Below are 26,381 nucleotides of genomic sequence, written 5' to 3' on the forward strand. Positions count from 1 at the left end.
ACATGCTCATGTCTGGGTGTGATGTTGGGACTGTAGCAACCATCTTTTTGGCCACATAGGTAGTTAACCCAAGGGTGAAACGAAAAACTGAGACAGAAAGGAAAGATGGAAGAAACTTGAGTCTTTGATGGCATTGTTGAACTGCTGAGTTAAACAATTAAACAACCATAGAGTAACCCCCTGCCCCTCCCACACACATACTCCAACATACATTTTTGTGCTTTTTCTTTTTCATTTTATTTTATTTTTTTTTTGCGGTATGCGGGCCTCTCACTGTTGTGGCCTCTCCCGTTGCGGAGCACAGGCTCCGGACATGCAGGCCCAGCGGCCATGGCTCACGGGCACAGCCGCTCTGCGGCATGTGGGATCCTCCCGGACCAGGGCATGAACCCGTGTCCCCTGCATCGGCAGGCGGACCCCCAACCACTGCACCACCAGGGAAGCCCTGTGCTTTTTCTTATATGAGATAATCGAGGTCTTTTTGAAAGTCAAGTCAGCTTGAGCCAAAAACATCATGAGTGAAACATATCACTGCTTTACCTTTTACTTCCGTTTTCCATGGTGATTATTAATACACCTGTTAACCCTCTTTTTGTTTTTAAGCCAGTGGAGTAAATGATAGGCCAGGTTATTTGTCTGGTATTATTACAATAATGATAAGCCTTCAGAGAAACAAAAATCTAAAGGATTTTTCTGCAAAATTGATTTACCTGTTTCCCAAAGGATCTTATTACTTCTTCCATCTCTGAGAAATATTTATGGTACAATGTGATTTTCTTCGTTATCAATTTAAAGTTTTATTAATCTTCACTTTATTCAAGATGGTTTGAAATAGATTACAAAGTGGAATGATACTTATTATGTCCAAAATAATAACAAACAGTGTATGCTGACCTTTGGTTATTGATTACCATTTTTTATATTTATCTCAGGGCTATATGTTTAGAAATAGGTATTTAGCATTTTATTTAAAAAGAAAAGAAACTTCTGGAGAAGATTTTCTGTTTCTCCACAGTGAATATATACTGTTTTGTGAAGTACCTATAAAGCTACAGAATGTTCATGATTTTTATGTTTTAATCACTGTATTGTTGATTGCAGAAACAAAAGAAACAGGAACATTTTAGAATCTATTCAGTTTCATATTGATTTTATGTTAATATAAGGAGATGTTTTATTCTTCTAAGAAAGGTACAAAATGGTAGCAGTTGGTAAAGATTCTTGGCAAAACAACCTACCAGTTTTTAAAATTACTGCAGTTTATTACTTCTGCACTCATTCATTCAGTAAGCACAGAGGACCAGCCTCTATAGGCCACCCTGAGTATAGAAAAGTCCCTGTCCTCATGACACTCACAGGTCAGGGGACAGATAAAAAGTCAGACATGGGCTTCCCTGGTGGCGCAGTGGTTGAGAGTCCGCCTGCCGATGCAGGGGACACGGGTTCGTGCCCCGGTCCGGGAAGATCCCACATGCCGCGGAGCGGCTGGGCCCGTGATCCATGGCCACTGAGCCTGCGCGTCCAGAGCCTATGCTCTGCAACGGGAGAGGCCACAACAGTGAGAGGCCCGCGTACCGAAAAAAAAACCCAAAAACCAAAAAACAACAACAAAAAAGTCAGACATTACAGTACATTCTAATATTGTAAGTGACAGTACAGACAAGTGCAGTGAGCTATGGGAGCATAATAGGATGGGAACCAAATACAGATCTGTGGGGAGGAGAAGAGAGGTGTTTTGGTATAAGGAGTATTTAATGTAGGGAAGTGGCAGGCACTTAAAATGTTTTTAATTTTAAAAAGTCCTAAATGCTAATATTGAACTTGATCTTTATCATGTTTTTATGTTTGTGGCATTAGATTTATATAATAAACTCAATACAGAGATATAATAATAACTAGATATAATATAACAACTAAATATAATAATAATAACTAAAATTTACTCAGTGTTTACCCTGGTGGTTAAGGAGTGGAGATTTTTAATCCCCCTTCTTTTTTTTTTTTTTTTTTTGCGGTACGCGGGCCTCTCACTGTTGTGGCCTCTCCCCTTGCGGAGCACAGGCTCTGGACGCGCAGGCTCAGTGGCCACGGCTCACGGGCCCAGCCGCTCCGCGGCATGTGGGATCTTCCCGGACCGGGGCACGAACCCGTGTCTCCTGCATCGGCAGGCGGACTCTCAACCACTGCGCCACCAGGGAAGCCCCTCCCCCTTCTGTTAAATACTTGCTGTGTGACTTTAGGCATAGTTATTGAGCTGTATTTTCCTCATCTGTAAAATGGGGCTGATAGTGGTCTGACTGTCACAGGGCTACTGTGAGGTTTCAGTGAGTTAACTCTCCAAGGGATTTAGAAGAGTGCTTGGCATATATAGAATGATCAATAAGCTTCAGCTGTTATTGTTATTCTTTTGATAATATTACATCATCTTTTTAATAGTCTGACAAGGTAAGGTGGGAGACAGAATAATGGCACCGCAGTGTCCACATTCTAATCCCAGAGCCTGTGAATATGTTCCCTTAGATGACACAGAGGAATTTGCAGATGGGGTTAAGTTAACATTTCATGATGGGGAGATTATCCTGGATTATCATAGTGAGCCCAGATCCTTAGAGGCAGGAGAGTCAGAGTGGGAGATGTAATGAAGGCAGCAGAGGGTTGTAGTCAGAGATTTGCAGATGCTGTGCTGTTGGCTATGAAGATGGAGAAAAGAAAGCACTAGGAGCCAAGGAATGTCGTAGGCAGACTCTAGAAGCTGGAAATGCCCAAAGGAGATTTCCCCCTCAGGCTTTGGGGTAGGGGTTGGTGGGGATAACGGGACATGGCCCTGCTGACGACTTGATTTTGGCCTGGTCAAGTCTAGTTTGGAATTGTGACCTCCAGAACTGTAAGATAATCAATTTGTATAAATTTAAGCCACTGAGTTTGTGGCAATTGGTTAGAGCAGCAATAGAAAACAAATACAGATAGGCATTATTCCCCTTTCTCAAATGAGGAAATGAGCTCTGGGAAGTTAAATCACTGATAAGGTTACTGGAAGCTCTGAGATGTGAGCAGGGCTTGTAGGCCGTGTGAGGGGATAGTCACCGGGTGGACCTGGGGCCTACAACCCTTGCAAGGCCTGCAGTTAAGCCTTCCTGTAGGTCCTGAGCCTCTCCAGCTCTTAAGGTAGCAAATTGCCTCTCTTCTCCCTGAGATACATTCTTGCAGGTAGCCCACCACTGGCTTTTCCACTCTGTTAAGTCACTTACCATTTCTCTAGCCCCTTCTCTTTTCCTAAAAGTGTTCGACATCTCTTTTCCATGGTTGGCTCTCTCATCCTTCCTGTCCTTGTGAATTTATGCCCCTCCCGCCCCTTTTCCCTGCTTTTAGTCTCATTTTAGTAAGAGTTCATCAGGAAACAGAAATCCGTGGTCAGACAGCCACGCTCGCCCCAAGCAGCATATTAATTTCTGACCTGTAGCAGTGCCTCCTGTCACTTCAGTACCCTCGAAAGATTGCAAACAGTAGCATATATTCAGCCAGATGACCACAGTGAAAAAACGTCTCACGTGGTCATCATGAAAGCACCCGAGGTTTTTGCACTCTTTGGTAATCTTTCCATACAATCTTAGACCAGTAGGTGGTAGGCAGTGCTTTTTCACAGCCTGCCAAAATACTCACAATGGATACATTTCATATTTGGGGACAGATTTATATGAATTCACTTATATTTTTTACAGATATTCTGGGCGTTTACTCATACTTTCATGAACTCCTTCCCCATATTGGGGGAGGAAAGAGACTTGCAATGAATACTTTTTAGATGTGTGTGGGTCAGCATGTCCTGGTATTCATAAAGACCTTTAATAAAAATGAAGTACTGCCAAAGAGACGACCAAAATTGGTCATTTAATAAGGAAAAGACAATATGATTAATCAGAATTTTAAAATGTTCTTTTTTTTTTTTTTTTTTTTTTTTCCGTACGTGGGCCTCTCACTGTTGTGGCCTCTCCCGTTGCGGAGCACAGGCTCAGTGGCCATGGCTCACGGGCGCAGCTGCTCTGCAGCCTGTGGGATCTTCCCGGACCGGGGCATGAACCCGTGTCCCTTGCATCGGCAGGCGGACTCTCAACCACTGCGCCACCAGGGAAGCCCTAAAATGTTTATTTTTAAACAATTATTCAGACCACCATATCATGGGCAGTAGTAACAAGGGGAGTGAGTAAATATTAATTAAAAGAATATATTTTTAAAACCCTAGTGTTTACATTGTAATACATGGTATGTTTACCTTATAACTTAGATTAGCAAATTTTCGTGTCTCTATATAAGTGGAAGTTGTAACTCTTAGGTCTTTACAGAACAGATATGTAGAGCTGCTTTTTCATTCTTGTGTAGTGTACAAGAATAATTCAGAGTTTTTCATTTGTTCTTTAAAGATGAACACTGTTTTAGAGCTTTATTTTCAGTTTTCAGTTCCCAACTTTCTAATCGTAATTCCATTTCTCTTCCACTCTCACATCCGGATGGATGAAACTGACATTGTAACAATAATCTCAAATTTATTATGCCGTGTCAAAATGAGTAATTCTTTCCAAAATTTTGCTGTGCTTCAAAATGGTCATCTGAGACTCTTGCACTCTCACATGGAGGCCGAGAATTGCTAACTTGGAGCCTCCTGTAAAGAAAGGAAGATGCTGTTATTCCTTACACTAGAATTCTGTTACATTACAAAGGAAGATGACTTGATGATGTGGCACAGAGCTTTTTATAAGTGAGGCAATAATTATATGATATAGGATAGTTCTGATTTAATAGTTGTGTCAATATAGTGAGTATCATTTTTTTTTTTTACTTGCTCATCAAAGGGTTTGATGGTTAAATGAGCCTAATGCCTGGGTAACATTGAGATTCTCAGATTAAAGGAATTTGGTAAAATTTTCTTGCTCTTAGTGAATATAAATGGTGTTTGAACAAACGTACTGTAAGTTTACTATGTTTTTAATACTTATTCCATTCATTCATTCATTCAACAAATAGCAAATGCACACCTACTATGTATCAGCAACTGTTCTTAGAGCCGTGTTAACAGTGAACAAAGCGGAGTAGGCAGAGGAAGATCATGTAGGGCATTTTAAGAAATTTAATTTTTATTTTAACTACAAGGGGGGCCATTGGATGATTTTGTGGGAAAGTTACATCATTTTCAAATATGTAAGTTATATAATTTATAAATATTGGGTTAGCCAAAAAGTTCTTTCAGATTTCTCTGTATCATCTTACGGAAAAGCCCGAACGAACTTTTTGGCCAACCCGATAGATCACTGTGGCTTCTCTGCACAAAGTGGATTATTTGGAGAAACAAAGAGGGAGTTGGAAGACTCGGTGCGGGCATTAAAGTAGTTCAGGGGAAGGATGACGGTGGCTTGCCTTGGGGTTAAAGAAGAGGAGATGAAGAGCAGTGGATTGCTTCAGAAGGTGGTGTCAGTAAGACTTATGATGCAATAGACGGATGTGAAGGGGTGGGTGAGGGAAGGAAAAGAATTAATCATGATGCCATATTTTGGGGCCTGAGCAGGTATTTAGATAGTCAAGATAGAGAAGTCTGGGGAAGAGCAGGTAGAGGAGAGGAGAGAGAAGCAGTTGTAAGACTGAGTCCTGGAGCATTCCATAATTTAGTGGTCAAGCAAGAAGATGGGTTCAGCAGTTGAAACTAAGGAGGGACCATAGGCAAGAAACTAAGAGAGAGGATGGTGTCATGGAAGCTAAGAAAAGGAAGTGTTGCAAGAAAGAGAACATATTTAATTGTCCAGTGCTAATGAGAGTTCAGCTCTCGTAGGGAGAGAGAACTAACCATCAGATTGGGGAACAAAGAGGTTGTTGATTATGTTAACAAGACAAGCCCCAAATTTGATTGGGTTAAAGGAAAAACAAGAGCTAGGAAAATAGCAGAAATAGTGCGTATTGGCAACTCTTTCAAGAAATGTTCGTATGAAGTGGAACAGAGAAATAGGGTGGTAGCCCGGAAAAATTATCCTAGATTATACTAGAGTATATGTTTGGATGCTGATGGAAAGACGTAAGGAGAATTTGATGATGACAGACAGGCTAATTTTATGCGTGAGGTTGTTGAGAAGTTGAGAGTATAAGCCTCAAGGAATTATACAGTTGTGACCAATTGAAATTCACATTAAAATCTGGGAATTTGACCATTGGTAAGAAGTTTGATAAAACTTAATGAATCTTTGTACACCACATTTTGAAAGTGATACGCAGGTAAATTGATCTTAATAACTCCTTTCTCTCGAAGAAGGAATCCTGTATGTCTTCTTGATAAAAATTGTAAACATACTATTGAATAAATAGGAAGAGCTTTTAAAACCATGGAGAAAGCATATGTATATCTTATCTCTGAAGGTGTGCCAACAGGGATTTGGCCAGAGAATATTATCAGTATTTTGGTCCTTTATTGTAGGTTTTAAGAAGAACCATATTAAAATGTGTGTCTTTCTCCCCTCTCAGAAGTTAAGTGGTTTAAAAGATAAAGAGGGAAATTATAAAAAATATTTTCACAGAGTCCCCAGAGAAAGAACACCCCTTGGAAACAAAACATGCAGTACATTTTCAGAAATCATTTTCATCATGGAAAGTCAAAGTCTACTCTAGATCAGTTTCATGCCAATAACTGAAAACTAAGAGGCTTAACAGAGCCTGTAGTGTCTGTTATAAGCCATACAATCCTCAGGCAAATTATTTGAAAATATTTGACCTATTTCTGTCCTTGTTATGGATCCCATCAACAGTCATATATTATCATTAATGGAGAACCTTTCAAAAATAGTGTTTTAGAAATCTTCCTATTATTGCTCCAAAAGTGTACTTTGCATTGCTTACATTGTAAGAGATGTTGACTCCTTCACTGTCAAGGTCTGGCTCAGGCAGCAGTTTGCATTCAGTAGGGATCTAGACTATATGTCAAGGGAAGGTGTGTGTTTCAGACCCCTCTTCTCCCCTCTTGTGTGTTCTCAGCTCCAGCATCTTCCCATAGCACTTTGGCTGCAGTTAACAAAAAACCATAATAACTTTGGCTTAATTGAGAAGATTTTTTCCTTCCCATGTTGGTCTTTCAGGGCAGGTCTGGTGTCTGTGCTCAGGGACCCAGACCCTTCCAGCTCGCCCCTTCCTTGTGGGCCAGGATGGTATATGTGTCCTAACAAGAGGGAAGAACGGAGGAGGAAGAAGGCAAAGGGACATTTACCAGCTGCCTCTTAGAGGAGGCTCCCAGAAGCTGCCACAGGATAGTTTTGTGTGAACCATATTGGCCAGGATGTGATCCTAGCCTAATTCCTGTGCACAGTGGAGGCTGGGGAATATAGTCTTGATTTGGGGCAGCAATGTTCCAGGGTAAACATCCGGTTTCCATAGCAAAAGGCGTGAATACATATTGGGGTCAAGGAGCTGTGCCACTGCATCCAACCCCTGACATCACAGAGGTATGCATTTCCTTGAAATATACGTGCTCTTGACCATCTTTCTTCTTCCCTTCCATGGGTCTTTGACGATGAGAAAATGGCATCCCTTCCTCGCAGCCATGCTGCCCTAGGGATCAAGTCTTACTGAGCAGAGTGAAGGCTGGATAGCGTTCTCTTGGGAGCTCTCAGCCTGGAGCCCTTGTGTGGTGCACACTTCGCACAGCTGTACATGGCAGTGCTGTTTTCCCTGCTCTAAGATCTTCTTCTCCTGTGTCCTCTGCTACTTTGGGGGAGAAGAGCAATCTAATTATCTAATTAAAGTGATTCACAGGAGGTAAGAATAATTTTTTTTTACCTTCCAACAGGGGTTATTATGAAATATTTTTGAGTTGGGATAAAACCCTTTCAGCCCTTTAATATCCCTGTGTGCAAAACTTTCCAGTAGCAGTTTCCCTGTTCTGGAGAGAAGTCTGTCTCACTTAGTATAGGAGTTAAGAGGTTGCAGCAGTGGCTGCCCCTGTGTTTCAGAAAGCATGCAATTTAAACACTAGTGCGTACAGGAGACTCTAAGTTGTTTGTTTGTTTTCTAGAGGTAGCATTAGCTTTTGTAATGCAGTCATACTCATGTAGATGATTTATTGGAAGACGAAAATTGGCCAGTTGTTTAAGAAACACGAAGCTAATTTTGCTTGTGTTGTAGTCCACCAATTCAGTAATTTATCTCAGAATACAGAGCTGACATTCCTGAGACAGAATATTCAATTCACTGAATCTCTCCTTCCATCTTCTCTGAATTCCAAGTACTTGCGACTTAAATAACAAGTTGTATTGTTCCGTGCTTACCGTGGTTGATTAGTTCACATGGGTGGATTATAGCTGAAATAGTCAGTACTAATTTGGGAATGAGTTTAATAATATTGTGTGGCTGAAACTATCTTCTTCTCCTGTAACTTTTAGATGGTTTTTTGAACACAATAGTGTCTTATTTAGCATGAAAGCGTGAGTGAGTTCATAGAAATGTTTTCTCCTTAGTGAAAAACAAAAAGTTCTTCTTGGTTGGTAAGAAATCATACCTTTGTATGCAACATGAAATGAGTTAGAAAAACTACTAGAACTGTATTCTGATTTTTTTCAGATAGTTTTTATAATACAGTCTTTTTATGTGTTTTGTTTTCTTTGTATCTATATCATGCTCTAAAAATGTTGTAACTTTGTAATAGTATTAAGAACGTGACTGAGTAGATGAATCAGATTATATTTTTCATGCCCAAGCTGTTTCCTTTTTCATTGTGTCCAATTAAAATATGTTACAGTTTTCATAGTGAATGTTTCAGTGTAATATTTGAAGGATGAGGGACAGCTGCACTGAAACTGTGGTTTTTTTTGTGAAAGTTTTGGGGGATTACTAAAATCTGCTTTAAAATTACCTATATTTGTTTTTCTCTGCTGTTAATTTCTAACTAAGGGCACTGGAAAACTGAAGTTCTTTAGTTAATGAAAGAGTTTCAAAGTTATTAAATTTTACAGTAAATTTTACAGTTAATAATGTTAAAAGATGCTGTGGTACAAACTTCTGTGTATTCACCAGCTCCCTTTCTTCCTGAGCACACAGCCAGACTACATTTTCCAGCCTCCCTGGCAGTTCATCATGATCATACATTTGAGTTCCAGGGAATGGAGTATGAATGGATATGATGGAAAAGATGTATATCATTTCAAGGCTTTGCCCGTGAAACTCTTCTCCATGGTTTCCTGAGCATGTGATTTAATGCTGAGGTGGATGAAGCCTTAGCAGGTGGTTGGACACGACAGATAATAAGCCTGGAGCCCTCCGTGACTGTGTGGTGCAGAATTACCCCCTCTCATCCACTACTGTGATATGGATGAGAAGTCAACGTCTGCAGTGTTAAACTGCTGAAAACACATGTAAAAATTGACACCAAAAAGTATATGCTTCTCAGCCCTCTTGAGACCATGGAATCGAGCTGTGTACTCTGGAGGAAATAGGATTTGGTGAAGACGACATTGTCTCTGCCACAGATAACTTGCCAAAATTTTCAGGCATGGATGTTTTATGTGCTTAAAGATTCTATGCATGTTACATTATCTCAGATGTTTCCTAACCTTGCAAAGTGATATGAGTGGTATACTCACTAGGAATGTTTGGGATAGTCTAGCATCAAGAAGGTATTTCAGTTCAGTCTAAAGCATGAATATTTCTGCAGCAAATAATTAATATTGGTAATTGCACCTTTTCATAGCCAGCTTACTGGAATGATCTGTAATGCAGCTTAGCAACTGTCAACAGCTATCAGAAGCCATTTGAAATAATTTACTGATTAGAGATAAGTTCTTAATTCGTGCCCAGCTTTTCTACTCGATGAATGCTAAAGCAGATTTTTGCCTCTTAAATACAGTAACAGTTCTTCCTTGACATGCAAATAATTGTTATAAACTAAAAATTCCTTTCCCTTGAGAATCAACTTTCAGATGCTTTTACTGGATGATACTTTTTCAAAAATGTTATCATTTGGTTCACAGATGTTTGTTTTAGAGTTAAATTTGTTTTAAAAACTCACTCACTTCCCCTGGAGTGAAGTTCTTGTCTTTGCTGTCTCAGGAAGCAATGGAAGGACATTAAATTTCTCCTTCTTATACTCTTGCCCAAGTGTTTAACTAGTACATTTTCTACTGGAATAGTTCATTCTTTCTCAGTTCCTAGATGAAATAGTTGCCTTCTTATGACTTTCGTGAAGATGATGATAATATGATTAAGTGTTTGGATATCAAAGGCCAGTGGCCTACCTTTTCTGAAAGAATTGGTTTTTTGGTTTTGGCTGGTTTACATTTAATTTCATTTAGGTGGTTTGGGTTTGCTTGAATACCAGATTCTGGGCCTAATTCTATAACTTTCTTGCTATACAATATCAATGCTTTCTCATTCATTCATTCATTCGTACCTATAACACAAAAAGTTAGGAAGCCCTTTAAAGCTCTGTGATAGTGTGATCCATTGAATTTATGATTTACACATGGCAGGTAGTACCATTATCCTTGGTGATTGTAATCCTAGAGGTAAGAATAAGTTCCTGAAGAAGGATAATAACAAAAGAGAAAACTGAATGAGAAAAATAAAAAATATATGTACATCAGTGAGGAATATTTTCAGATTTCCCCAAAGAGGTTCATTTCTATTCCTTATTAGATTGAAAAAAAAAATCTTTCAGGAAATGTGGAGGGAGATTTTTTAAAAGTTCTTCTCAAAGTGTTATGTCCTAGGAACATCAAAACTTTTTTTACATTTATTTATGAGAAATTTAGTTTTGTTTTACAGTTTAAGTAGAGAATTTGAAATCCTCCAGGAGAAATTATTCTGTTTGGGTCCACGTACATCTGTGCACTGACATTCATATAAATATTCTTCAGGATCAGCTGTAGAAATACTTAAAAATATGATTGTCTATTCAGATTACATGCCTTTCCTTTCTGCTTTTGGAATGGACAGACAAATATATAGCTCGGTGAAATTATATTATGTGTGGAAATTGATTCTTTACTCTTACCTACCTTATTAAGCATGCAAATTGCTTACGTTTCAGTAGATGCATTTAAAATAGATCATAGCTAATCAAATGTGTCGCTTTGTTTCCTTCTAAATGACACAGTGTATGTGCCAGCACAGCAAAGGAAAGAAATTAGTTTGGTTAACCTTTACTGGAGACAGAAGTTGATTGGTTCACAAATGAATTTGCAGCTACATGAACCAATATTTATGAATTGCTATGTAGATGAGTAGGAATCACAGTTTTTCAAAAACAAATGATTACTCATGAATATATGGTGAAGTGTTAGATAATTCTTCCCTCTTCTACCCATCTGTGTGTAGTTTATTAGTGGAAAATAATGTAATTATGTTATTTGTTTTAAAATTCTTTTGTGAAAGCAATATATAATACAATTTCGGCTGTATATGATACTCTTTTACTTTATATTTTTATTTGTATAATTGGAGTTAAAATGTCTGAACTTTTTTGATTGGAGTAGTAGTCTAATACCAGTTAAATGAATTTGGTTGTTTTTCCATAAAGCGTTTTACTTAATGCCTGTGTACGTGTATATTAGCTAGAAGTGAATGTTGACTAACGTCTAAAGTAAGAAAAACAATTAGTAAATTATTTACCTATTTATACTTTTAATAAAATATTTATACATAGGTTCAAATAAAAATCTTGTATTTGGGGACTTCTCTGGTGGCACAGTGGTTAAGAATCCGCCCGCCAATGCAGGGAACATGGGTTCGATCCCTGACCCCGGCAGATCCCACATGCCGCGAAACAGCTAAGACTGTGTGCCACAACTACTGAGCCTGCGCTCTAGACCTGCGAGCCATAACTACTGAGCCTGCGCGCCCTAGAGCCCACGTGCCACAACTACTGAAGCCCACGTGCCTAGACCCCATGCTCCGCAACAAGAGAAGCCCATGCACCACAATGAAGAGTAGCCCCTGCTCACCACAACTAGAGAAAGCCCGTGCGCAGCAATGAAGACCCAACACAGCCAAAAAAAACCACAACTTATATTTGATTTCACTGTTAATCATTACAGTTAATCTGAGAAAGTATTGGCTAACTATTGCTTCCTAACATAAGTACATGTTCAATCAGGGCGTGTCTGTGAAATTCAAACATAATTTCCTGAGTTTACTGCTAGTAATGGCTGTTAACTAAAGCAAAATGAGTGGGCTAAATAACAGAAATTAAAGGGTAATGCATCAATTTCCTAGTTGTTTTTTCCATGGCAGACATTTTCAATTGTTTATGCAGTACACCACACTGGTGCTAAAAGAAGTATTTACAGTTTAGTTACGTTGCCATAGCAGTAGAAGATCTGTTAAGTCCTAAGCCAGTCTTTCTAAAATATAATCAGTATGTTCTTTTCTATTGGTGTTTGTATTTCAATATGGCAGTGCTAATGTTGGCCTTATCAGTTTGTAAGCAATTCTGCTTAGTTTTTCTAATTCTGTTCATGTAAGTGAGATTTCCTTCAAATCATGTAGAAGCCTCCCTTAGAGCCTGAGCTGTTTATGGCTATGGCACCTACTCCTCTGGTATTTCCATGCCTCTTTTAAGAAAGCTGACAATTTCTTTGCTTTATATGTGGTTATTCCACAGCTATACCATGTTGATTCAAGTTGCCCTCTTCCCAACTTAAAAAAAAAAAAATTTGTTACTTAGCTGTGTGTTAGATCTGGGTTTGAGGCTTCACGTTTTCCCTTAGTAGGATGTGACTCTGGAAGTTTGTGTGTGTGTATGTGTGTGTGTGTGTGTGTGTGTGTGTGTGTACACACACACATATTTTGGTTGCACCGGGTCTTAGTTGTGGCACGCAGGATTTGCGTTGCAGCATGCGGGCTGTTTCAGTTGCTGCATGCGGACTCTTAGTTGTGGCATGCAGGATCTAGTTCCCTGACCAGGGATCAAACCCAGGCCCCTGCATTAGGAACGCAGAGTCTTAACCACTGGACCACCAGGGAAGTCCCTGGGAATGTTTTTATGTTGTTGTTGTTTTTTTAATTTATTTATTTTTGGCTGCATTGGGTCTTCGTTGCTGCACACGGGCTTTATCTAGTTGTGGCGAGCGGGGGCTACTCTTTGTTGTGGTGCGCAGGCTCCTCATTGTGGTGGCTTCTCTTGTTGTGGAGCACAGGCCCTAGGCACGTGGGCTTCAGTAGTTGCAGCACACAGGCTCAGTAGTTGTGTCTCATGGGCTCTGGAGCGCAGGCTCAGTAGCTGTGGCTCACGGGCTTAGTTGCTCTGCGGCATGTGGGATCTTCCCAGACCGGGGCAGGAACTCGTGTCCCCTGCATTGGCAGGCGGATTTTTTCCTTTTTCGTTACGCGGGCCTCTCACTGTTGTGGCCTCTCATGTTGCGGAGCACAGGCTCCAGATACTCAGGCTCAGCAACCATGGCTCACGGGACCAGCCGCTCTGTGGCATGTGGGATCTTCCCGGACCAAAGCACGAACCTGTGTACCCTGTATTGGCAGGTGGACTCTCAACCACTGCGCCACCAGGGAAGCCCCCTTGGGAATGTTTTTAAACTTAGGAGTCTAAACTGTACAATAATACTGAATTTAGGGTGTTTTATTAAATGACATATTTAAGTGGTTGGCATATAAAACATATTAAGTGAAAATACATCGAATGAAAAAAGTATGTGTAAACTGTTTCATTAGCTGTCTTCCAAACTTTCTTTCTTACTTTCTTTTTTTTCTAACATCTTTATTGGAGTATAATTGCTTTACAATGGTATGTTAGTTTCTGCTTTATAACAAAGGGAATCAGCTATACGTATACATATATCACCATATCTCCTCCCTCTTACATCTCCCTCCGACCCTCCCTATCCCACCCCTCTAGATGGTCACAAACCACCGAGCTGATCTCCCTGTGCTATGTGGCTGCTTCCCAATAGCTCTCTATTTTACATTTGGTAGTGTTTATATGTCCATGCCACTCACTCACTTCATCCCAGCTTACCCTTCCCCCTCCCCTGTCCTCAATCCATTCTCTACGTCTGCATCTTTATTCCTGTACTGCCCCTAGGTTCTTCAGAAACTTTTTTTTTTTCTTAGATTCCATATATATCTGTTAGCAATGGTATTTGTTTTTCTCTTTCTGACTTACTTCACTCTGTATGACAGACTCTAGGTCCCTCCACCTTACTACAAATAACTCAATTTCGTTTCTTTTTATAGCTGAGTAATATTCCATTGTACATATGTGCCACATCTTGTTTTTGCATTCATCTGTCGATGGACACTTAAGTTGCTTCCATGTGCTGGCTATTGTAAATAAAGCTGCAGTGACCATTGTGGTACATGACTCTTTTTGAATTATGGTTTTCTCAGGGTATATGCCCAGTAGTGGGATTGCTGGTTCATATGGTAGTTCTATTTTTAGTTTTTTAGAGAATCTCCATACTGTTCTCCACAGTGGCTGTATCAATGTACATCCCACCAACAGTACAAGAGGGTTCCCTTTTCTCCACAGCCTCTCCAGCTTTTATTGTTTGTAGATTTTTTGATGATGGCCATTCTGATTGGTGTTAGATGATATCTCATTGTAGTTTTGATTTGCATTTCTCTAATGATTAGTGATGTTGAGCATCCTTTCATGTGTTTGTTGGCAGTCTGTATATCTTCTTTGGAGAAATGTCTATTTAGGTCTTCTGCCCATTTTTGGATTGGGTTGTTTGTTTTTTTGATATTGAGCTGCATGAGCTGCTTGTAAACAAAGAAGATTAATCCTTTGTCAGTTGCTTCATTTGCAAATCTTTTCTCCCATTCTGAGGGTTGTCTTTTTGTCTTGTTTATGGTTTCCTTTGCTGTGCAAAAGCTTTTAAGTTTCATTAGGACCCATTTGTTTATTTTTTTTAATATCCATTTCTCTAGGAGGTGGGTCAAAAAGGATCTTGCTGTGATTGCTGTAATAGAGTGCTCTGCCTATGTTTTCCTCTAAGAGTTTTATAGTGTCTGGCCTTAGATTTAGGTCTTTAATCCATTTTGAGTTTATTTTTGTGTTTAGTATAAGGGAGTGTTCTAATTTCATTCTTTTCCATGTAGCTGCCCAGTTTTCCCAGCACCACTTATTGAAGAGGCTGTCTTTTCTTCATTGTATATTCCTGCCTCCTTTATCAAAAATAAGATGACCATATGTGCATGGGTTTATCTCTGGGCTTTCTATCCTGTTCCATTGATTTATATATTTCTGTTTTTGTTCCAGGAACATACTGTCTTGATTACTGTAGCTTTGTAGTATAGTCTGCAGTCTGGGAGCCTGATTCCTCCAGCTTGGTTTTTCTTTCTCAAGATTGCTTTGGCTATACGGGGTCTTTTGTGTTTTCACACAAATTGTGAAATTTTTCATCCTAGTTCTGTGAAAAATGACATAGGTAGTTTGATAGGGATTGCATTGAATCTGTAGATTACTTTGGATAGTAGAGTCACTTTCACAATGTTGATTCTTCCAACCCAAGAACATTGTATATCTCTCCATCTGTTTGTATCATCTTTAATTTCTTTCATCAGTGTCTTATAGTTTTCTGCATACAGGTGTTTTGTCTCCTTAGGTAGGTTTATTCCTAGGTATTTCATTCTTTTTGTTGCAATGGTAAATGTTTCCATTAAGGAGTGTTTCCTTAATTTGTCTCTCAGATTTTTCATCATTAGTGCATAGGAATGCAAGAGATTTCTGTGCATTAATTTTGTCTCCTGCTACTTTACCAAATTTGTTGATTAGCTCTAGTAGTCTTCTGGTAGCATCTTTAGGATTCTCTGTGTACAGTATCATGTCATCTGCAAACAGTGACAGCTGTTTCTTCCTTTCTGATTTGGATTCCTTTTATTTCTTTTTCTTCTCTGATTGCTGAGGCTAAAACTTCCAATACTGTGTTGAATAATAGTGGTGAGAGTGGGCAACCTTGTCTTGTTCCTGATCTTAGTGGACATGGTTTCAGTTTATCACCATTGAGAACGACGTTGGCTGTGGGTTTGTCATATATGACCTTTATTATGTTGAGGTAAGTTCCCTCTATGCCTACTTTCTGGAGTTTTTATCATAAATGGGTGTTGAATTTTGTCAAAAGCTTTTTCTGCATCTATTGAGGTGATCATATGGTTTTTCTCCTTCAGTTTGTTAATATGGTGTATCATATTGATTGATTTGCATATATTGAAGAATCCTTGCATTCCTGGGATAAACCCCACTTGATCATGGTGTATGATCCTGTTAATGTGCTGTTAGATTCTGTTTGCTAGTATTTTGTTGAGGATTTTTGCATCTATGTTCATCAGTGATATTAGCCTGTAATTTTCAGGCACAGGCCTGACACCTGGCCAGATTCCCCAAGACCCTGCCAGCCACACGCCTCAGGAGAAAAGGGAGAAAAAAAAAAAAAGAAAGAAAGAAAAATAAAATAAAGTTATTAAAATAAAATTTTTTTAAATTATTAAAAGTAAAAAAGTTTTTAAATAGTAAAAAAAAGAAAGATGAGAGCATCCAAACCAAAAAACAAATCCACCAATGATAACACGCATTAAAAACTGTACTAAAAAAAAAAAAAAGGACAGAACCCTACGACAAATGGTCAAAACAAAGCTATACAGACAAAATCACACAAAGAAGCATACACATACACACTCACAAAAAGAGAAAATGGGAAAAAAATATATATTTCTATATTTTTAAAAAAGGAAGAGAGCAACCAAATCAATAAATCTACCATTGATAATAAACTCTAAATACTAAACTAAGATAGACATAAAACCAGAAACAAATTAGATGCAGAAAGGAAACCCCAAGTCTACAGTTGCTCCCAAAGTCCACCTCCTCAATTTGGGATGATTCGTTGTCTATTCAGGCATTCCACAGATGCAGGGTACATCAAGTAGATTGTGGAGATTTAATCCGCTGCTCTTGAGGCTGCTGGGAGAGATTTCCCTTTCTCTTCTTTGTTCTAACAGCTCCTGGGGTTCAGGGTTGGATTGGCCCTGCCTCTGCGTGTAGGTCACCTAAGGGTGTCTGTTCTTTGCTCAGACAGGACTGGGTTAAAGGAGCAGCTGATTCAGGGGCTCTGGCTCACTCAGGCCGGGGGGAGGGAGGGGCACGGAGTGCGGGGCGAACCCGCGGCGGCAGAGGCCAGCGTGACTTTGCACCAGACTGAGGTGCGCCGTGTGCTCTCCCCGAGAAGTTGTCCCTGGATCCCGGGACCCTGGCGGTGGCGGGCTGCACAGGCTCCCAGGAGGGGAGGTGTGGATAGTGACCTGTGCTCGCACACAGGCCTTTTGGTGGCAGCAGCAGCAGCAGCAGCCTTAGCGTCTCATGCGCGTCTCTGGGGTCCAAGCTGATAGACGCGGCTCACGCCCGTCTCTGGAACACGTTTAGGCGGTGCTCTGAATCCCCTCTTCTTGTGCACCCTGTAACAATGGTCTCTTGCCTCTTCGGCAGCTCCAGACCTTTTCCTGGACTCCCTCTCGGCTAGCTGTGGCACACTAGCCCCTTCAGGCTGTGTCCACGCAGCCAACCCCATACCTCTCCGGGATCTGACCTCTGAAGCCAGAGCCTCAGCTCCCAGCCCCCGCCCGCCCGGGTGGGTGAGTAGACAGGCCTCTCGGGCTGGTGAGTGCTGTTCGGCACCGGTCCTCTGCGGGAATCTCTCCGCTTTGCCCTCCGCACCCCGTTACTGCACTCTCTTCCGTGGCTCCGAAACCTCCCCCCTCCGCCACCTGCAGTCTCTGCCCGAGAAGGGGCTTCTAGTGTGGGGGAACCTTTCCTCCTTCACGGCTCCCTCCCACTGGTGCAGGTCCCGTCCCCATTCTTTTGTCTCTGTTTTTTCTTTTTTCTTCTGCCCTACCCAGGCACGTGGGGGAGTTTCTTGCCTTTTGGGAGGTTTGAGGTCTTCTGCCAGCGTTCAGTAGGTGTTCTGTAGGAGCTGTTCCGCATGTAGATGTATTTCTGATGTATTTGTGGGGAGGACTGTGATCTCCACGTCTTACTCCTCTGCCATCTTGAAGGTCTCTACCCAAGCTTTATTTCTTTTCCCATTTTATAAATATGTTTTTCCTGATATGAGTACCTCAGATTTGATTTCAAAGTCTGAGAGGGCAGGCTGCTTTTTCTCATTTAAGCACATTAATTAGCATCACTAACCACTGTAGAGCACATTTTATATTGCCGATGATGTCCCAATTAAAAAATCCCCTGGGAACAAATCTCCATTTAATAAAGTTGGCTTGCGCTCAGCAATGGTTGAGAAAGTTCCCTTTGCCCAGTGCAGGAAAACCCACAAGAGAGCTGTTTGCATGCTGGTCTCTTGGAGACTTGCTGGCTCCTGAATGTTCTCCGTGAAGGGCAGTTCAGGCTGGTCACAGGCAAATGCAAGAGGCACTGATCAGTGCTGGGATCATCTCTGTCCCCATGCTGTAGACCTGTCCCAAAGGGCAGAAGCCAAGCCACTCTACTTGCCCAAAGGGCAAGGCTCCTTTATTTAGAGGGAAAGGGTGGAGGTGCACTGGGGAGGGAATTCACATCTTAGAATAAGTACATCCCTGTTTCCTTTATTATTTCTTCTTGTGGAAGCAAACAGAAGAGTGTGCCATTGGAAACTTCTCTCCTATGGGTAGTTTAAGGACAAGGTAATCCCCAAAGGGGAAAAGTTGTGGGGGGGGGAATAAATTCGGAATTTGGGGTTAACGTATACACAGTACTCATGTAAAATAGATAATCAACAAGGACCTACTCTATAGCACAGGGATCTCTACTCAATATTCTGTAACAACCTATATTGGAAAAAAATCTGAAAAAGTATGTGGATATATGTTCATGTGGGGAAAAAAAAGGAAAAAAAAGGACAGGGTAATCCCATGCTATGGTGATGTTTATAGTCATAAATGAAAACCATCTCAGATTTCTCAGGGCCTTCGATGTTTGTAAGAGAAACACAGACACTTCCTTTGTGGTAATGTTTTGTGAGTGACAGGGCATTGCGCTGTTAATGGTTGTGGAAATCATTTTATCCTTAGCTACCTATCAGCAGGGGTCTAGTATTTCTATGACCACTTCCCCCTTTTGTAATTAGTATTTGAGCTACTTCCTTGCCCAGAGAGCTGTAGGCCCATTTGGACACGATGTCAGTCAGCGCTGGCTCTCACGTGCCAGGTACCCCCTTCTGCTGAAGTTTGCCCAGTTCCTGTGCTTACTGCTTCTGCTTCTTCCTGGGCTTGGCTCCCTCTGGAAAAGGTGGACACTGACCCACTCAAGCTGTGTCTCTCTTTTTGTGTTGTTCTTCTTTGTGTAGATACTGTGTCAAGTGCTTTGATCAAATGTATTGCAATGGTAGATGTGGACAACATTTTTAAAAAGTAGAATATATCAGGTAATCTACATTACTTGTAGGCTTGCGTGCAGTTCTTTTCAACAAAATGTTTTAAGGTTGATTATGATTTGCACCTTCTGCTGTGCTGCAGGCTGTAGGTACTACAGGTACACAGAGGAATAAAATGCAGTTTCTGCCCATGAAGAGGTCTGGGTTCTACACTTAGTTTGGAAGATAAAGGCTAGAAAATGAAAAGTTTGAAGAATGAAGATGGTGCATTTAAACTCCTCCAGTCTTTTTCCTTTTTGCTCATCTGCAGATTTCTGCCCAATTATCACTTTGTCTGGGAAACTTTCCTTCCCCCACACTGTGGGAAAGTCACATGCCCTTGTTTTATACTCCAATTTATGGTGTAGTCTTTCCTTCAGAGCATTTGTCATAACTGTAGTTTTCATTTATTCGGGTGATATTTTCATTGTGTTTTTCTTCGATGGACTAGAAAGTTCCGGAGTTCAGCAGTCCTATCTATTTTAATTCAACTCTGTTGGCACAGAGTAGGTCTTCAACAATCATTTACTCCATACTTGGTTGAATGAATACTGAGTTCTGACTGTTAAGGACTGGTGAGAACTGACTGTTGAATTCAGTTTCTTGTTACATTCTTTTCACTCTGAATGTGAATGTCATTTCTCTCGAGGGCTTAATATTTGCCGTGTTTTGGTAAAGACTCTCATGTGTGCTTTTAAAAGTTCTCTTTTGTTTTGTAGTATTTTTAGTCATAATGGGATAATCAGTTTGAATTGCTTCCTCAGAGTCACGCCGTGATTGGTGGAGTGTGTGAAGATATTTGAGTGCGTTATATTTAACTGGGTGCATATTTGAGAAGGAAAGTTTGGGAACTGGAGCTGGGTAGACGTGATCATTGCCTGTATTCATTATTTCTGTGCCATTTTTCTAGGTGGAAGGAAGTTAAGGCTTAAGTATTTTCCTTTAAATTCTAGTGAATATTTCTAAGCCATTATTTTGTTTCCTTTGTTAAATGACAACATCCAGTGAAGACACTTCATTGATACTTGCAGTTTTAGAAAACAGAGTGGGTGTAGGTGATGAGTGGATGTTTTTGAATTAGGCTGACGTTCAAGAGTGATCAGAATGTTGAATTATCTAGGAACCAACTCATTTAAAATGGTAAAAGTGATTCTATTGATCTTAACATTTTGAGTTCTGATCAACTTTTGTCATTTTGATATTTTTTTTTTCATACAGTCTTTTAAAATTGACCTTATTCTTGTATTCTTTTTCCTCTCTGTTATTCTGAGTGAAATTTAATTGGTGGTTATCTCAGCTTCGCTTTTGCTATTTGTCAAACTATCTGTTTTTATGTTAGGCCCTTGTTTTCTTAGGAATCACACTTTCAGAGTTAAGGTCCTACGGTTTCCTCAGTTTGTAAAGAACTACACAGATTGATTTGTTTTTTATTTTTCTTTCTTTTTATTTTTTTGGCACGCATATGGGACTTTTGGTTACACCCCTTCCATTATTAGTTGCCTTTTCTTTCCCGAGAATGCCTGATATAGAAATAGTTCTAAAAGAGAAGTAAAACTAATATTTTAATACTTTAAATAATTTAATATCAAGGAATTGAATATTTTTGAATTGATAGCTTCTCCAGCAAAGTTTAAAATGTGTACATTTATGAGATATGATTTTGATATCACTCAAAATGAAATTTTGTATGAAGTATTTTAGAGTTTTTCCATATCCTTTCATATTGGAGACACCTATATGTTAACTTTGAAAAATATTTAGTGTGATGAGACAAATCAAAGTTCTTCACTGATGTAGAAAAAAAGTAACCAATAGCTGATTTTCTATTCAAGCTGACTGAAGACTTAAACTTTTTTTTTTCTCGTAAGTATACTTAGCTGTGTGGCAATTTTATGGTTTAATCTTGTGGTACACATATAAATGTGCAGTTGTTGAAAATTACCCCTCTTCTAAAGTGAAAATCTCATTCATTTAAAAAAATAGACAAACTTTTGCTCTCATTGCTTTGGCAACGATGAACTAAGTAAAAGTTTTCAGTAGTCGCCTCATCATCATAGGAACTTTCCTTTGATAACTACTATACAAAGATTTGCAAAATTGATGCCAAATAGGGGCTTCCCTGGTGGCGCAGCGGTTGAGAGTCCGCCTGCCGATGCAGGGGACACGGGTTTGTGCCCCGGTCCGGGAGGATCCCACGTGCCGCGGAGCGGCTGGGCCCGTGAGCCATGGCCGCTGAGCCTGTGCATCCGGAGCCTGTGCTCCGCAGCGGGAGAGGCCACAACAGTGAGAGGCCCGTGTACCGCAAAAAACCAAAAAAAAAAAAAAAAAAAAAAAAAAAAAAAATTGATGCCAAATAGAATTGCACATATCTTCATTCACAAATATTGCTTTGCTAAGGAAACCATATACAGAGGAACGGTAACTTTCTCTTCACATTTGGCTGTTAAATACATTTTATGATTGATTTAAACTGAATGACTTCTGACTTGGAGCAAGAGCTGGTGTCTGGTACATATAAATGTTAATAAATATGCTATACAGATTCCATTAAATACTTGTGAAAAATGATACAATTTAATGAAAGGCATCAGAATCAAAGAAGACCTACGTTTTGGATCAAGTGCTGTGTAACCAAGGGCACATTGATAGACCTCTCTGAGCCTTAATTCCCTGACCTGTAAAATGAGAGGCCCAGAGAGATGGTCCGTTTTTATGACTATAATTCTGTGAGTGTTATGAAAGTAAATTTTATTTCTCTTTGCAGTTCAGAAAGTTTACTCTTTTTGAATTATTTCTTTTCAGTTAGATATGAATATCTCCTGCAGGCATCTTCCATCCATCTCTTCCAGATTAGCTGTCTCAAATGTTTTTCCTTCCTTTTCTTACCAATAAATTTGGACTCTGTCTTAACACTGATGACAACTTCAGTATCCTTCTTGTCACCTGACAGGCTTTAAACATAAAAATCCTCATTTTAAAAGTATGCATTAGGACTATGAAGCCTGGCCTTGAAAATTTCCTTCCTTTTAAAAAAATATTCATTACCTGAACAGAATTTATTTTAGAATGTAAAATGGGAGAAGAAAGGAGCTAGATGCATTTGAGAATGCACTTATAGTAAAATAAACATTTCAAATACTTTCGTAAGGCGAACTCATATAGAAATGTACTAACTAAGGTGTGAAGAAGTGTTTTAGCTTGTCTCCTCCTAATTAGGGCAAGCACCTGGCTATATTTCCTCTTTTAAGATTGGAATAGGTTTTTAAAAAACATAAGAGTCATCAGCACAGATTGTAGATGGATTTTAACTGGATTTTGTTTAGTCTTAGTTTTATCAATTTTTTCTTTGTTAGTCTCTGTCATTTTATAAATGTCAGACCTACTTTTATGTCTTGAAAAAGGTGATATGACAGAACTGAGTTATGTGTAGATTATTAACCAGTACATTAGCTGTTGAAATATTTATTCATTGGCAAAATTCATTGAGATTTTTTGTTATATTTTAAATGACTTCCTTTGGAAATAATTTATACTTCTAGAATATGAATAAGTTCTTTTGTTATGATGATCAAAGGTGAAATATAACAGGTGAAGAAATAACTGCATAAATTTAGGCATGTTGATTAGAAGCCAAGGTGTAACCTGTGAGGGAAAGGGTACCTGGTGGTGTTGGGTTTACTTTGGGACAGAAACTTTATTCTTTTGACTCTATGTTCAGAAATACTTTGAGGAAGAAGAAGATTAGATCTTGTCACAAAATAATCAGAAGTTTCTTGCCGTAACAAAGCTCAGTGTGCAAAATTCACAAGAGGCCAAAAGACTTAGAGGAAAATGTCAGAAAACCTAGCTCTGCTTCTGGTTCCACATGGAATTGAATGAATCCCTTTAAATTTATGTTTCTTCATCTGTAAAATGAGGGTGTGCATGAGGTGATTACTGACTTCTGTTGTAGTTGAACACACTGTGAAATCCAGATCATATTGTGAACATTTTTTTTTTCCATTTCCAAAACCTTTTTTATCCTTCAGTTGGCCTTCAGAGAGTGAAATCAAAACAACCTCTCTCCATTTTGAATTTCTTTGTTGATTTCTCTTTCTCTCTTCTGTCCAAAAGAATGAGCATGTTCGTCTGTTGGACTTGAGTCAAATGAAAATATAAAATAGGAAATTCATAGCATTGTGCATTTGCTTGTACAGGTCTGGCTCATGTAAATCTGGTAAGTCTGGTAGATATCTTAAATTTATCTATATGCTAAAGAAGAAAGATGTACTTGTTGAACTTTGAATAAAGGACTGCTAGACAGCTTTTTGTCCTTTCCATTGTGAAGATATATTCATACTGATCTTACTGTGAAGGGAAATGTTCATTATCTCTTTCAGATATTTTTCTTTTTTTTTGATACAGTTATTGGGAAAGCATAAGGTATAGGACTCAATGCTGAGGTGTTTATGTGTAGATTTCTTATTATAATCAGTTATGTATTTGCTTAATTATAGAATGTGGCCTATGAATCATACTTTTAAATATTAAAAGTTGAAATATTTCAATTATCCAAATTCATTATCCAGGATTTCTAAATCTAAAATGCTCTGAGAATTGAAGCAGAATTATTTTGTAAATATGGCCCACGTTTAGTGGCAAACTGACCTGAGATTATTTATAGTGGCAACATTCATGCATCTCCCTCCATATATATTATTGTTTTTGATGGTAAGGTGTAAAATACTCACTCTGTTACGTTTCTAAAATATGAAAAACTCTGAATTTCAAAACACATCTGGCCACTGGGGATTCAGATAAGAGACTGATATCTTTATCATTATTAATTTTCCCAAAAGATTAGCATGTGAGCGTAAGAATATTGGTTTCTTACTCATTATTGCTGGTAGTGGAAACACGATGCAATAATTTAGTGCTTGCGCCTAAGAAAGGTTGGAATTAGAATCTGGAAAAATAAAATACATACAATATGTGGGAGAATCTTAAAGAACACAGAACATATGATAGTACTTATGTATCAAAATTGTGATTTTTAAAACCAGTGTTGTTTGCTATAAATGTAAATAGTGTTTTGTGCAGATTTGCTAAATGATTAAAAGAAATTCTGAATAGAAATAGTTGATATGCAGACTGATATTTGCATAAAAGCTAATTGATGGACTGCTTTGGAAACATTCAATATTTTGTTGAGTAATTTGGCTTTGAAAACAAAATAGTAAAAATTGTTTTCTTAAATGCCAAATGCAAATGACATACAATAGTTTTGACTCAGCAGATTGTATTTTTTTCAGTAACTATAGGAATGAACTTGTGAATAATTTTCACATAACGGTGCTTTTAAATTTCTGATCTGTGCTCATAGACAACATTCAAAGTTGATGAAAAACTTGCTCCTGACATAACAGATGGTGTCTGTTGGGCTGTCTGATGGGCAACTTGACTTTAAAAAAAAAATTGAAAATTCAATTGCTAGTACCAACATTTTATTTTAAATTGGAGTATAGTTGATGTATAATATTATATAACTTACAGGTGTACAGTATAGTGATTCACAATTTTTAAGGGTTGTACTCCATTTATAGTTATTATAAAATATTGGCTATATTCCCCATATTGTACAATATATCCTTGTAGCTTATTTTATACCTAATAGTTTATACCTTTTAGTCCCCTACCTCTTTGTTGCCCCTCCCACCTCGCTTTCCCTCCTGGTAACCACTAGTTTTTTTCTCTACATCTGTGAGTCTGCTTCTTTTTTGTTATGTTCACCAGTTTGTTGTGGTACTAATACTTTCTGAAAATCTTATTTTGCTTAAAAAGCTTTATATTTTAAAATTCTTTATGAAACAGTTTTTTAAAAGCTTTAAAATGTTTCCCTGATTGATTGACTTTAACTTAATATTCTTATTTTATGGCTTTTTTGGAAAATTATATTAAGCTGTAATAGCTATATATATATGCTTAGATTTCAGTTAAACTATACTCAGGGTCAGAAAAGGTAGTTGTAAAATAATTTAGGAAATGGCTTATCAATTACTGACTCACTACCTCACAATTTGTTATACATAGAAAGGGGCTTTTTGTCAGTACAGTAGAATCGAATGCCTTTATTATCTTTTTCAATCTCTTATCATGTGAGGCTTCATTTTAATATTCAGTATGATTACTTATTTTCCTACTAAGTCAGATTCTCTACAATTCCCTACATATCTGGTTCTCACACTTGTTCATCTTTTCCTTAAATCTGTAGGACTCATCAATTTCCGGTGTATTCTCAGGTATTATAGTTACCTCCAAAAGCCTTCCATAAGTGGCCTTGTGCCATATAGAGCATTTCCTTACTTTGCTCACACTCTGTACAGTAACTGGTAACTTTTCTAATGAGGAAGGGGAACTTAAATGACATACTTTGTTATGAAAAATAATGTTGGAAAATCTTGTGGGAGCCTATGATCTAATGATGTTAAATGCAAAAATATGGATAAGAGTGGTACAGAAATTTTTAACATTGAACTTTATCTTTCTCTTTTATGGAGGTTTTATTTCAGATCCCATATGGACATTTATCTTTTTTTCTATTAGTATATGTGAACTTTGTAATAATTTATGAAGGATCTCTTTGAGGGTAGAGTTGGGGCTTGGGAAATCTCATAAAGGAAATTTCATCATTTTCCTTTTCTCTGGCCCTCTTAAGAAAAGGAAAGGAAAGAAAGAGAAGAAAAGACCTTTGTGATGGTGCAGAAGTAGAGTATCCGGTTCTTCATTTGCTTTGGGCTGTCACTGGATGAGTAAAGTAATCATAATAATCATAATTATACATAGTCAGTTCTACGTGATAACAGAGGGAGGCATATAGGTGAACTGTTTGCAGAAATAATCACAATCATTTCAAACAAGTCAGTTTGTTCACTAGTGTATTTACTGTTATATAACATTGATTCTCCTTTCCTATTTCATGTCCTTAGAACTATATATTTCCCAACCAAATCGCAAATGTCCCCAGGATGG

General features: G+C 38.7%; 1 protein-coding gene and 1 non-coding gene across 3 annotated transcripts in view; one reads left to right on the forward strand and one right to left on the reverse strand.

Moving 5' to 3' along the window:
* The window catches only part of PARP8 (poly(ADP-ribose) polymerase family member 8), a 176,949-nt gene that overhangs the window by 48,999 nt on the left and 101,569 nt on the right, over positions 1-26,381 (forward strand). The gene's annotated exons all lie outside the window — the stretch shown is intronic.
* TRNAR-CCU (transfer RNA arginine (anticodon CCU)) lies at positions 12,913-12,984 on the reverse strand. Its single transcript has one exon. It is a non-coding gene; the product is annotated as a tRNA-Arg (tRNA).

This window comes from Kogia breviceps, chromosome 4 (genome assembly GCF_026419965.1).
Source record: "Kogia breviceps isolate mKogBre1 chromosome 4, mKogBre1 haplotype 1, whole genome shotgun sequence".
Lineage (NCBI taxonomy): Eukaryota > Metazoa > Chordata > Mammalia > Artiodactyla > Physeteridae > Kogia > Kogia breviceps.